This window comes from Schistocerca serialis, chromosome 4, assembly GCF_023864345.2.
Source record: "Schistocerca serialis cubense isolate TAMUIC-IGC-003099 chromosome 4, iqSchSeri2.2, whole genome shotgun sequence".
Classification (NCBI taxonomy): domain Eukaryota; kingdom Metazoa; phylum Arthropoda; class Insecta; order Orthoptera; family Acrididae; genus Schistocerca; species Schistocerca serialis.
The window spans coordinates 754,952,596-754,965,794 of record NC_064641.1 but is presented as its reverse complement, the minus strand read 5'-3'; the positions used below and the strand labels follow the sequence as shown (position 1 = coordinate 754,965,794).

Below are 13,199 nucleotides of genomic sequence, written 5' to 3'. Positions count from 1 at the left end.
ACCGCACCACACCACATTTATTGGCATGAATTAAACTTAGCGAATTTCGTAACTTTTATTTAACACTATCTCCAGCTAGCTAGTGATACCACACTCTCCCGTGAGGTCTCTTTTGACCGAACATGTTCACTAATCCACAAGACTTTGAAATGTGCAGGTTGTAGGGATCGTTGCTCTGAGCGTGACGTGCTGAGGACCCACAGTGAAAAGTGCTATCTGCCTGCCACACCTACATGCTCATCACACAAATTATATCCAAACTGGTGTAAACCTTATGTTGCCTTAACCCAGCAAATTGCTTACCACAGTAACTGAAAAAGCTGTGTGATCTCAAGGTTGTATTGAATGCAAATTAGAGTAGTTCTCATTAGACATTTGGCACACAAATTAATTACATTTCCTACTAGGGAAACAGAATTCCCCTTACAAACTTTTAGGCAACGGCCTTGCCGCAGTGGATACACCGGTTCCCGTCAGATCACCGAAGTTAAGCGCTGTCGGGCGCGGTCGGCACTTGGATGGGTGACCATCCAGGCCGCCATGTGCTGTTGCCATTTTTCGGGGTGCACTCAGCCTCGTGATCCAATTGAGGAGCTACACAACCGAATAGTTGCGGCTCCGGTCAAAGAAAACCATCATAACGACGGGGAGAGCGGTGTGCTGACCACACGCCCCTCCTATCCGTATCCTCATCTGAGGATGACACGGCGGTCGGATGGTTCCGATGGGCCACTTGTAGCCTGAAGAAGGAGTCCTTTTTTTAAAACAAGTATTAGGACTTGAATAGTAGAAAATATTTTGAATTGGAAACCATTTCCGCAAAAGTACTGTTTCCGTGCTACAGCCATTTGAAAATAAGTTTGCTAAGTAGGTATCCAAGAAGGCAGTCATGGAGGGGGGGGGGGGGGGAGCTGCTTACGTCGGATCGGCTGATGTTATTTGACGCGAACGAAGGGTCGAATGATGTTTGGTTTTTGAGATTCCTATACAGGTAGAAGAAGATCTGATGGCACGAGTTGTCACTGCACGGCAGATTGCAGAGACCAGGTATGACAGAGCGTGCGTAGCACAGCATCATTCGTAGGTACAGTGTGTGCACCGATCTTTGTGGCCGCCTCATCAAACCTTACTTGTAGAGGATCAGAATGCTAACTCTCCTTTGAAAGGGACAAAAACGGTTTAACTGTAAACAATAGCGTTTGTGAAAACTGACTAACTTTTCTGTTCGTTCCTTTGGTTATTAATGACTGAAACTGTAAGATGATATACTGGGTCACACGTAATAAATTACCTGTAAAAGTAGTCGCATTACAAGATGTTTTCAGAAGGTTGTAGCACGGAGACGGTACGTTTCCGACCACGGGTCCCAATTCAAAATATTATCTACTCTATCCCCTCTACAAGTAGTTTGTAAGGGGAACTTTCGAGCACCCTGTTAGTTCTGTGTAGGGGCACCTGCATTACAGCAGAATGCCGTCACAGTGTGAGCACAATTCAGTTATGCAGAACAAATCGGTCAAGTTGGTTATTTAATGACGGTCGCCAGGCCTGAACTGTTGTTGGACAATAAAAAAAGGAGGAAAAATTCAGTTCTTTTAATCTCTGGACTCGTTTTCTTTAAACTGCTTCAAAAGTAAGGTGAACATTTTCTCGAAATAGGTCTATGAACAATTTCTTATTTAACGCTCGGATAAGAGATAGATCATCTCTACAAAATCTAACAAATCAAATTCCATAATGGAATGCACATTGTTGTGCCCAAAAGTACAATAAATAATTGATTGAGCGAAGATCGCTTGGGACAGACAGTTCTGCTAACAAGTAGTAGATATCTGTAATTGAACAGATGATTGGAACTACAATTGGCTTTACAGAAACTGTGCAGCCCGCAAAAGCAAGTTGAACGGGATCCAAGATCCAAACAAGGAAACACACTGAAAACGCAAAAGAAGCAGCGGAATTGTTCCTCACAAGTTGTGAACTGCTCAGAGGAAAAGCAGCGCTAGTGATAAAAAACGATACTTAGTCGATCGAATCAGCGAAAACTGCACCAGGCTGCGACCAGGCGCCTGTCTCTCTCTCTCGATGTGACCTCTCTGTCACCCGTCACCGCACCGACTGTTCGACTCCTGATTCATCTCCCCTCCCTAAGAAACACTATTTGTTGGGGAGGATTCAAAACTTTCGGCACAGTGACGACCAAAAATTCCTCTCTGCATGATGAAATGCAGGTGAAACCTGCCAAAACTAATCCGCTATCGCTTACAGTATGCTCATTAACTGCCCAGAGGCTGGCACACTATACAGGGTGGTTCATTGATAGTGATCGGGACAAATATCTCACGAAATAATCATCAAACGAAAAAACTGCAAAGAAAGAAACTCGTCTAGCTTGAAGGGGAAACCAGATGGCGCTATGGTTGGCCCGCTAGATGGCGCTGCCATAAGTCAAACGGATATCAACTGCGTTTTTTAAAATAGGAACCCCCATTTTTTATTACATATTTGTCTAGATGGCGCTGTAATAGTCACAAACATATGCCTCACAATTTTAGACGAACAGTTGGTAACATGTAGGTTTTTTAAATTAAAATACAGATAGTAGGTACGTTTGAACATTTTATTTCGGTTGTTCCAATGTGATACATGTACCTTTGTGAACTTATAATTTCTGAGAACGCATGCTGTTGCAGCGTGATTACCTGTAAAATCCACATTAATGCAATCAATGCTCAAAATTATGTCTGTCAGCCTCAGTGCATTTGGCAATACGTGTAACGACATTCCTCTCAGCAGCGAGTAGTTCGCCTTCCGTAATGTTCGCACATGCATTGACAATGCGCCGACGCATGTTGTCAGGCGTTTTCGGATGTTTACGAAAGCAAATATCCTTCAACTTTACCCACAGAAAGAAATCCGGGGACGTCAGATCCGGTGAACGTGCGGGCCGCTGATCAGAATTCCGGAATGATCACCTCTTCAAAACACAAACTCCATCCAGTGGGCCTACGACTTGTTGCTTCAGACACAGGGTTTAAGGCGAACCTCTCGGATTCGCGAATTCAACACATAGCCTTTCAGCCTATTAGAAATAGCAGTGGAATGAAGGAATTCTCATTGGCCATTTCCTGCTCCCGTTTTCGACGCTTCTGTAAGGATGTCGGAAACACCGAATGTCACTGGGGAAATAACCACTAAAATCTGATTAGTAAAAAACCCAGCCCATAAGCTCCTAGCTGAAACAAGCTTCCTGCTCCCAGAAACATGACCCTGTCCTTGAGAATGGCCATAGTGGTGGTACACCGTTACGGCCAGGAAATGAGATGTTACAGAGGATCAAGACAGTCATGCAGATGAAGTGTTTCTTGACTTCCGGAAAGCAGTTTACTCGGTACCAGACCAACACTTACTCTATTGAGCCGAAACATTAAGACCAACTCCTTAACAGTGACATGGCCCCGAAGGCGTTAGCTGAGATATATACCGTGGAAAACAGACAACACCCAATGGCCAATACCTTGAATACGTGCAAGTTGTGGGGAGTACTGGCGGGCACCATTTCTCTAATAAAAGTCCTTTTTACCTTTAAAGTTTTACTACTTTATTAACTTGATTTTAAAATAGTAAGTGAGCATTCGTTATCATGAACAGCAAGATCCTCAATATAGTTTCTTAATGAAAGTTCCTGAATCGTTATTTTAACAAATCAAAAAACCGCTCTCAGAATCAATCTACGACGCTTAAAACTCAAAATTCCTTTGTAAGCAAAGGAAAAAATTACTAATTGCATAACACAAAGTTAAATAAAAGATTCTAACGCCACATGGCAATACCAAAAGTTTCCTAGATATCCTGTGATCTCCAGAGGCAGTAAAATACTGATCACAAAATTTTAATTAAAACAAAACTTAAATGCAATAAAATCTGATTACTATCAACGTATGCTCAAACCCTGTAGCCTCTACGATTCGCACCATGTCACAAAATATTATCCTTCCTTTTAAACACTTTAAACCATAAATCTCCCTATATGTGATGCATACTTCATTATTACAACGAATTATGCCAAATAATGAAGGATAGATATTATAATTAATTAGGTATGTAAATCTTTTCCTTTAGAAATAAATAAAAAAGACACAAATCAACTCTTAAGCTCAGTGGTTACATCCGTTAAAAAATATACAATACATATCTTTTGATTTCGTCGTGGGCATGCACAGTGCTCTGCTTCAGGATCACATGCAGCACGGGAAAGATTTTCTACGATATTCAAAACGTTAACAGGGCGCAACCAACTTACACAAATTGCATACTCGGATTATACGTCGATGTGGATGCGGCTCGCAAATCTTGAAACGGGCGAAGGAGTAGATGCGGTACTACTGAACACTTCGACTATACCGCACCGCACCAAACAGCAGTACGGTGGGATGGACAAGAGACAAATCAACAACTGATACAAACAACCTCAGCAAGGCAGTAAGAAAAATATTTGGGTCTTTAAACTCTTGGAAGTGCCACTCCAAACCACAGAATGACGTCCCAAGCTAAATTACGAAAACACTATGGGTGATTTAGTCACGACAAGTAGTCTCGTAAAATACCATCAGAAGTGAACTGCAACTAACACGATTCATAAGCGTCTGACTGAAAAGCTCCACAGTCAATCTTTCCCTTACTACAAACACTTAACAGTACCTCCCAAGTTCACTCGTGGACACTACCAGAGTGTCAATTACTCGTTATAACTGTAGATACAGAGTTTAACGCGCTGAGGGCCGACTAAGGTCTCTTAATAAGACAAGCAATGATTCGGTCCCTCACTTGGACCCACCTTCGATCCAAAACAATTTACTTTAAAGTAGCTAAATAGATGACAATGCCGATATCAACGCTCTCCTCCCATGCAGCGCTATAACTGGAGACTGCAGTACCGAAGCAAAGTTTACACCACTCAACTCTGATATACGTACCACCAACGTGCACCTCTTCAGAATTCTCATGTTCACCTCATACACCAAACCTGCCGTAATTTGTCGGGATCCAAGGGTAGAATCAAGAAATCACTTCTCAGCCCTTGAGTGACCACACAATGATCGCCATCGGAACAACACCGGCCCTCCACACTATGATCTTCGAGCCCACGGCGTTCCGTCCCCAACCGACTGCTTCCCCGGGGCCCACCGACCAAGCGGCCTTCCCCTCCGGCACCGATGTCGCTCCTGACGCACAGTCCAGAGCTAACTCGCAACAACCCCCTCCTTCCTCATTCTCTCGTCTCGCGGCGCGCGGGAAGCCAACTCGCCTAAGAAATACAGCGACTAAGTTTAAATAGCGAACCGCACCGGCTCAAATAGTGCGTTGATCCACCTCTGGAATGCAACACAGGAGCAATAATGCGAGGCATAGACTCAACAAGACCTTGACAGGTTTCCGGCGAGGTTTCCGCTCAGACCACGTCAATTTCTGTAAACTATGCACCGGTGCTTTATGGCCGCGGATATGATGACCGATAGCGTCCCAAATGTGTCCCATCAGGACCACATCAGGCGAGTTTTGTGGCCAAGACATCAACATGACCTATCACGGCTCTGGGCTTGTTACACGGACAGTTATCCTTCTGGAAGATTCCACCGCTGGCGGGAAAGACAACAAGCATGGCGGAATCCATGTGGATCACAGCTGTTACGGTGCATTCAATCATTCCGCTAAGCCCATGGAAGCCCAGGTGAATGCCCCATAGCGTAATCCTCCTTACACTGGCCTGTGTCCGTGGTGCGGTGATTGTTTTGATTATCCATTGGACTGGATGACGCGTAACCGGGCAGGATCATTGACCTAGCATAACTCAAAACATGATTCATCCTACCAGGCGACACGTTTCCGTTGATCTACGACCCAGTCTCGATGGCTCCGTGTTCACTACAATCATAATTGACGATATCGTCGACTCAACATGGGAAAACGTACGGGTCATCTGCCACAGAGCGCTGTGTTCAACAATGCGCGCCGTATGGTGTATCACGAACACTTTTGCCTGCACCAACAGTGCACTCGGTCGTCATATCTCCCACAGTTCGCCGACTAACCTGCTTTACGGAGCAAGCAAGTCTCCGACCTCCATGTTCTGTGATGAGGCGTGGATATCCAACACCTTATGGCCTACGTGGTTTGACTGTACTTCAACCAGTTTCCATATATACCGATCTTCACCTACATCTACATAGTTACTCTGCAGTTCACACTTAAGTGCCTGGCAGAGGGTTCAACGAACCATTTTCATACTACTTCTCTACCATTCCACGCTCGAATAACGCCCGGGGAAAAGGAACACCAAAATCTTTCCGTTCGAGCCCTGATTCCTATTATTATGATGGTCATTTCTCCCTACGTAGGTGGGTGTCAACAAAATATTTTCGCATTCGGAAGAGGAAGTTGGTGATTGAAATTTCGTTAATAGATCTCGCTGCAAAGAAGAGCGCCTTTGTTACAGTGACTGCCACCCCAACTCCCATTACATACCAGTGACACTCTCACCTCCATTGCGTGATGACACGAAACGAGCTGCCCTTCTTTGCACTTTTTCGATGTCCTCCGTCAATCCTAACTGATAAGGATCCCACACGGCGCATCAATATTCCATCAGAGGACGGACAAGTGTAATGTAGGCTGTCTCTTTAGTGGGTTTGTCGCATCTTCTAAGAGTTCTGCCAACAAAGCGCAGTCTTTGTCTCGCCTTCCCCACAATATTATCTATGTGGTCTTTCGAATTTAAGATTCTCGTAATTGTAATTCCTAGGTATTTAATCGAATTGACAGCCTTTGGACTTGTGCGATTTATCGTGTACCCAAAATCTGTCAGATCTCTTTTACTACCCATGTGGATGACCTCGCACTTTTCTTTGTTTAGTGCCAATTGCCACTTTCCGTACCATAGAGAAATTCTCTGATGATATTACTAGACGGTAAATTACAGCGTCATCCGCAAACAATGTAAGGGGGGAGGGGGTGTGCTCAGATTATGACCTAGATCATTTATGTAAATCAGGAACAGCAGAGGGGCTATGACACTACCTTGCGGAACGCCAGATATCACTTCAGTTCTACTCGATGACTTACCGTCTATCACTGCGAACTGTGACCTCTCTGAGAGGAAATCACGAATCCAGTCACACAACTGAGACCTATTTTCTTTCTTGAATGTTGGTGTGACCTGTGCTACTTTCCCAGTCTTTAGGAACAGACCTTTCGTCAAGTGAGCGGTTGTATATAATTGCTAAGAAAGGCGCTATTATGTCTGCATACTCTGAAAGGATACTGGCTGGGCCGGCCGGAGTGGCCGAGCTGCTCTAGACGCTACAGACTGGAACCGAGCGACCGCTACGGTCGCAGGTTCGAATACTGCATCGGGCATGAATGTGTGTCATGTCCTTAGGTTAATTAGGTTTAAGTAGTTCTAAGTTCTAGGGGACTGATGACCTCAGAAGTTAAGTCCCATAGTGCTCAGTGCCATTTGAACCATTTTTTGATCCTAGTTGGTATATTATCTGAAGCGGAAGACTTGCCTGATGACAGTAGCAGGAAAGTTTTGCCGTTTCCGAGCTGCTTGTTCACAGAATCCGTCTTAACAATTTGACCTTTGTCAAAGTTGTTCACGTCAATGGCTTTCCCCAACTGCGGCCCATATCGTCGATAGAATGATTCTTAATAAGTCTCTGATCCGTTTATATAATTTCCTTACTGTTCCGGCGAAAGTCAAGCGCCGGATCGCGAGCCCTAATCGTTAGAGCAGTGAAGAAGACGTCAGCCAATTGCACGCTGATCGACCCCTTTCCAGGACGACAACGCGACGGCAGCGCCCTCTACTCGAAGAGGACATATACTTAAGTGCGGCGCCGACTGGTCACGGTCCAGTTCTACCAGTTCTACAGAAGCGACCTGGATAGTAGCACCCACTGTATCACTTCACTTGTACTGGAATCGCTATTCTTAAGGACATCGATTATATGACATGTCGTCCTTTGCATGCGACACATCTACGTATTTCTCAAAGTTAAGTTTCGTTGAATGGTTCGCACGATGACACTTGTTGATGGCCCAGCATTGAAATCTGCAGCAATTTGTGGGAAGGTTGCACTTGTGTCATGTTGAACGATTCTCATCAATCATCGTTGGTCCTGTTATTGCAGGATCTTTTTCCTGCCGCAGCGATGTCAGAGATTTGATGTTTTACCGGGTTCCTGATATTCACGGTACACTCGTGAAATGGTCGTATGGGAAAATCCCCACTTCATCGCTACCTCGGAGATACTGTTTCCCATTACTCGTACGGCGACTACAGCACCACGTCCAAACTCTCTTGAATCATGATAACCTGCCATTGTAGACGGCCCTTGTGGCCGAGCGGTTCTAGACGCATCAGTCTGGAACCGCGCTGCTGCTGCGGTCGCAGGTTAGAATCCTACCTCGGGCATGGATGTGTGAGATGTCTTTAGGTTAGTTAGGTTTAAGTAGTTCTAAGTCTAGAGGACTGATGACCTCATATTTTAAGTCCCATAGTGCTCAGAGCCATTTGAACCTGCCATTGTAGCAGTAGTAACCGATCAAATAACTGCGCAGGACACTTGTCTTATACAGGGTGTTACAAAAAGGTACGGCCAAACTTTCAGCAAACATTCCTCACACACAAAGAAAGAAAATATGATATGTGGACATGTGTCCGGAAACGCTTACTTTCCATGTTAGAGCTCATTTTATTACTTATCTTCAAATCACATTAATCATGGAATGGAAACACACAGCAACAGAACGTACCAGCGTGACTTCACCTCTTTGTTACAGGAAATGTTCAAAATGTCCTTCGTTAGTGAGGATACATGCATCCACCCTCCGTCGCATGGAATCCCTGATGCGCTGATGCAGCCCTGGAGAATGGCGTATTGTATCACAGCTGTCCACAATACGAGCACGAAGAGTCTCTACATTTGGTACCGGGGTTGCGTAGACAAGAGCTTTCAAATGCCCCCATAAATGAAAGTCAAGAGGGTTGAGGTCAGGAGAGCGTGGAGGCCATGGAATTGGTCCGCCTCTGCCAATCCATCGGTCACCGAATCTGTTGATGAGAAGCGTACGAACACTTCGACTGAAATGTGCAGGAGCTCCGTCGCGCATGAACCACATGTTGTGTCGTACTTGTAAAGGCACATGTTCTAGCAGCACAGGTAGAGTATTCCGTATGAAATCATGATAACGTGCTACATTGAGCGTAGGTGGACGAAACTAAAATGAGTTCTAACATGGAAATTAAGCGTTTCCGGACACATGTCCACATAACATCTTTTCTTTATTTGTGTGTGAGGAATGTTTCCTGAAAGTTTGGCCGTACCTTTTTGTAACACCCTGTATAAGCGTTGCGACGGCAGCGCCGTGTTCTGCTTGTTTAAGTATCTCTGTATTTGAATACGCATGCCTATACCAGTTTCTTTGGCGCTTCAGTGTATTTTCGTACTGCGAAAGGCTGAAAGAAAAGGGAAACTGCTGACGCTATATTATCCGAGGACGTGCAGCTCCACTACATCGCGCAATGATGACGGCTTCCTCTTAGGTGAAATATTCCGGGTGTGAAACATACACTACTAGGATTTCAGGACGACATTGTCGTCGAGAGAAACAAACAGCTTATGAGTCCGAGGCGAGAATAGGATTATCAACCAAAATTAAGTAAGTATACGCGGGAGTTGGTCTAATAATGAATACGAAACTAAAATTGTAGGTAAGCTACTACGAACTGTATAGTGGCAGTATTATCGTAACTAGCAAAACAAAGCAAACATCCATGACAGCAGTGCAAGTTTATATGCCTACTAGCTTCGCATGTGAGACTGATACACAAAGGATTGGTTTAAAAGAAATTACTGAGGTAAATGGAAATAAGCGTTTGGCATCACTTGCCGGGAGGCCCTTTGCGGGGCAGGTCCAGCCGCCTTGGTGCAGGTCTTATTATATTCGGCGCCACATTGGGCGACCTACGCGCCGGATAGGGATGAAATGATGATAAAGACAGCACAACACCCAGTCCCTGAGAGGAGAAAATCCCCGACTTTGCCGGGAATCGAACCCGCGTCCGTAGGACGGCAACCCCTCATGCTGGCCACTCAGCTATCGGGGCGAATATTACTGATATATTTAAGGAAGACGAAATTTAATTGTGATGCGGGAACTGGAATTTGATTATAAGAAAAGGATGGATACATAGTGAGTGAACGTGAACTGGGGGAAAGGAATTGAAAGGGTAACAACCTTCTAAAATTATATGCATGTTTATGATTACGAACACTTCAACGGGCATATTTTAGGCTATCGCCCTAGCAAGCTGCGCTAACGCCAATGCTCAACGGTCGGCGTTCGGAGTACTATTCAGCGGGCGCGTAAAACTTTGAGCTTCGTTTTCTCGAAAAGCGCATCTTATTAGAGCAGTATTTATTACATCTAAGTGTGTACTACTAACAAAGCGAAATATCGGTAACCCGGTGGGTGTATGCTTGCCTCGAGTCACAGGAACATTTATTCTCGCCTATCATGCCATTTAAATATTACTGATAGTTTTTCTGCCCTTTTCCCCCATGACGACGTCAGTTGTACGCTAGCTGCAGCCCCCTCTGCTACAAACGCGCCCCATGCTTTCATGTCGATCAGGCAGCAGGCTACACGATGGCTGGATGACGGTGTATCATTACTTTGAGAACAGTTAATTTTATTTTTGATCTTTGTATTAGCCATAATATTATTTTCATAATACAGATATCGATAGAGCACCTTTACGTGTTCTGCAATTTTTTTCTTTGCAGTACCATTTCACATTTCGCTACAAATATTGTTCTTTTTGAGTTCCAAATTATATGCTTTTCTCATCGGGTACGTCATCCAGCTAGAAGCCACACTTTCGCTTAGACTTTGGCCTCGCTACACTCACACATTCCGCATAGTTTCCCTTATAAGGCTATGTTGTGGTGTTTTTTGCAGTTTAGCATCACATCGATAAGCTACACAGAGAATTATAGGCGTTGCGTCATCGATAGTTTCTCGATTAACGACTAATAAGAGCTCAAAAACGCTACAAGTCTGCAAAGCGGATTGTTTACAAAACACTTGAGTACCTAGTTACAAAATACTGCCCAAATGTGAGTCTTGATAAATATATTGTTATACAATAATTTTGCCGTGCGGGGTAGCTGTGCGGTCTGAGGCGCCTTGTCAGGGTAAGTGCGGCTCCCCCCGTCGGAGGTTCGAGTCCTCCCTCGGGCATGGGTGTGTGAATGTGTTGTCCATAGAGTAAGTTAGTTAAAGTTAGATTAAGGAGTGTGTTTAAGCTTATGGACCGATGACTTGAGCAATTTGGTAAAAAAAATATAATAATTTCTTTTGTCCTAAATAATAGGTTCCTGTAATTTTAATTAAGTTATGTTGATAGTAATATGTTAAATCAAATAAATTACATTACATTAAGTTATTTACATTATACAATAAAAATAAAAAGGTCATTTCGAAAAAACAAAAATTAATAACTTTAAACATAAATGCATATAAATAAAAAACAACAAATTAACATACATTAAATAAAAAGAATTAATGAAGAGCTTTACTAAAAGGTTCCATTGATAGTATAAACAGGGTGATTCAGCTGCCCCTACCAATTGGTTTAATGCAACCTGCAACGCCTTCAAATACCATGCACAAGATTTTCATATTCTCTTGTACTTTACATACAAACTATTAATCCTACAGAAAAAAATTAATGGGATCTTTTCGTAGTAAATTTAATATAGTAAAATTTTGTACTGGGATAAGTTTCCGTTATATGCTATAGTTTTCGAGTTATTCAAGAAAAATGTTAGTGACCTTCAAACGCGTTTTTCTTGAGTAACTCAAAAACTTTGGCCTCCAATGAAAACGTATGACAGTACAAAATTTATGTACATTAAAGTCCTGCGTAAAGATACTGTTCATTTTTTTCTGTGGGATTAACAGTTTGTGTTTAGCGAGCGAGAGAATGTGAAAATCTCGCACATAGTTTTTTTGAAGCTGTTGCAGGCCGCATAAAACCCATCAGTAGGGCCAGCTGAATCGCTCTCAATGAAGTAAACAAACTTACCTCCATTAAATAACTCACCTCCTATAGTAGCACAAACTAACGTGTATCATACACATTATTGTAATATTATAAAAAGTCTTAAGTACACTAATGGCCATTAAAATTGCTACACCAAGAAGAAATGCAGATGATAAACGGGTATTCATTGGACAAATATATTATACTAGAACTGACATGTGATTACATTTTCACACAATTTAGGTGCATAGATCCTGAGAAATCAGTACCCAGAACAACGACTTCTGGCAGTAATAACGGCCTTGATACGCTTGGGCATTCAGTCAAACAGAGCTTGGGTGGCGTGTACAGGTACAGCTGCCCATGCAGCTTCAACACGATACCACAGTTCATCAAGAGTAGTGACTGGCGTATTGTGACGAGCCAGTTGCTCGGCCACCATTGAACAGACGATTTCGATGGGGATCCAGCACGCCGTTCCGTATTACCCTCCTGAACCCACCGATTCCATATTCTGCTAACAGTAATTGGATCTCAACCACTGCGAGCAGCAATGTCGTGATACGCTAAACCGCAATCGCGATAGGCTACAATCCGACCTTTATCAAAGTCGGAAACGTGATGGTACGCATTTCTCCTCCTTACATGAGGCATCACAACAACGTTTCACCAGGCAACGCTGCTCAACTGCTGCTTGTGTATGAGAAATCGGTTGGAAACTTTCCTCGTGTCAGCACGTTGTAAGTGTCGCCACCGGCGCCAACCTTGTGTGAATGCTCTGAAAAGTTAATCATTTGTATATCAAAGCTTTTCTTCCAGTCGGTTAAATTTCGCGTCATCTTCGTGGTGTAGTAATTTTAATGGCCAGTAGTGTAGTTAAGCTAATGGGTGCATATACCATTTTTAGAAACACATAAATTTTAATCACTAATCCTGCAGGGAACGCCATCAAAGGTTTAGCCTAATTATAGCGCACACAGACGCATTCAAGCCATCAATCTTCTGACACTCTACAGGGTGTTACAAAAAGGTACGGCCAAACTTTCAGGAAACATTCCTCACACACAAAGAAAGAAAATATGTTATG

The 13,199-nt window shown here is 43.5% G+C and overlaps 1 pseudogene; it reads left to right on the top strand.

Moving 5' to 3' along the window:
• Positions 1–436: 436 nt before the first annotated feature.
• On the top strand, positions 437–554 carry LOC126475872 (5S ribosomal RNA; annotated as a pseudogene).
• Positions 555–13,199: the final 12,645 nt, after the last annotated feature.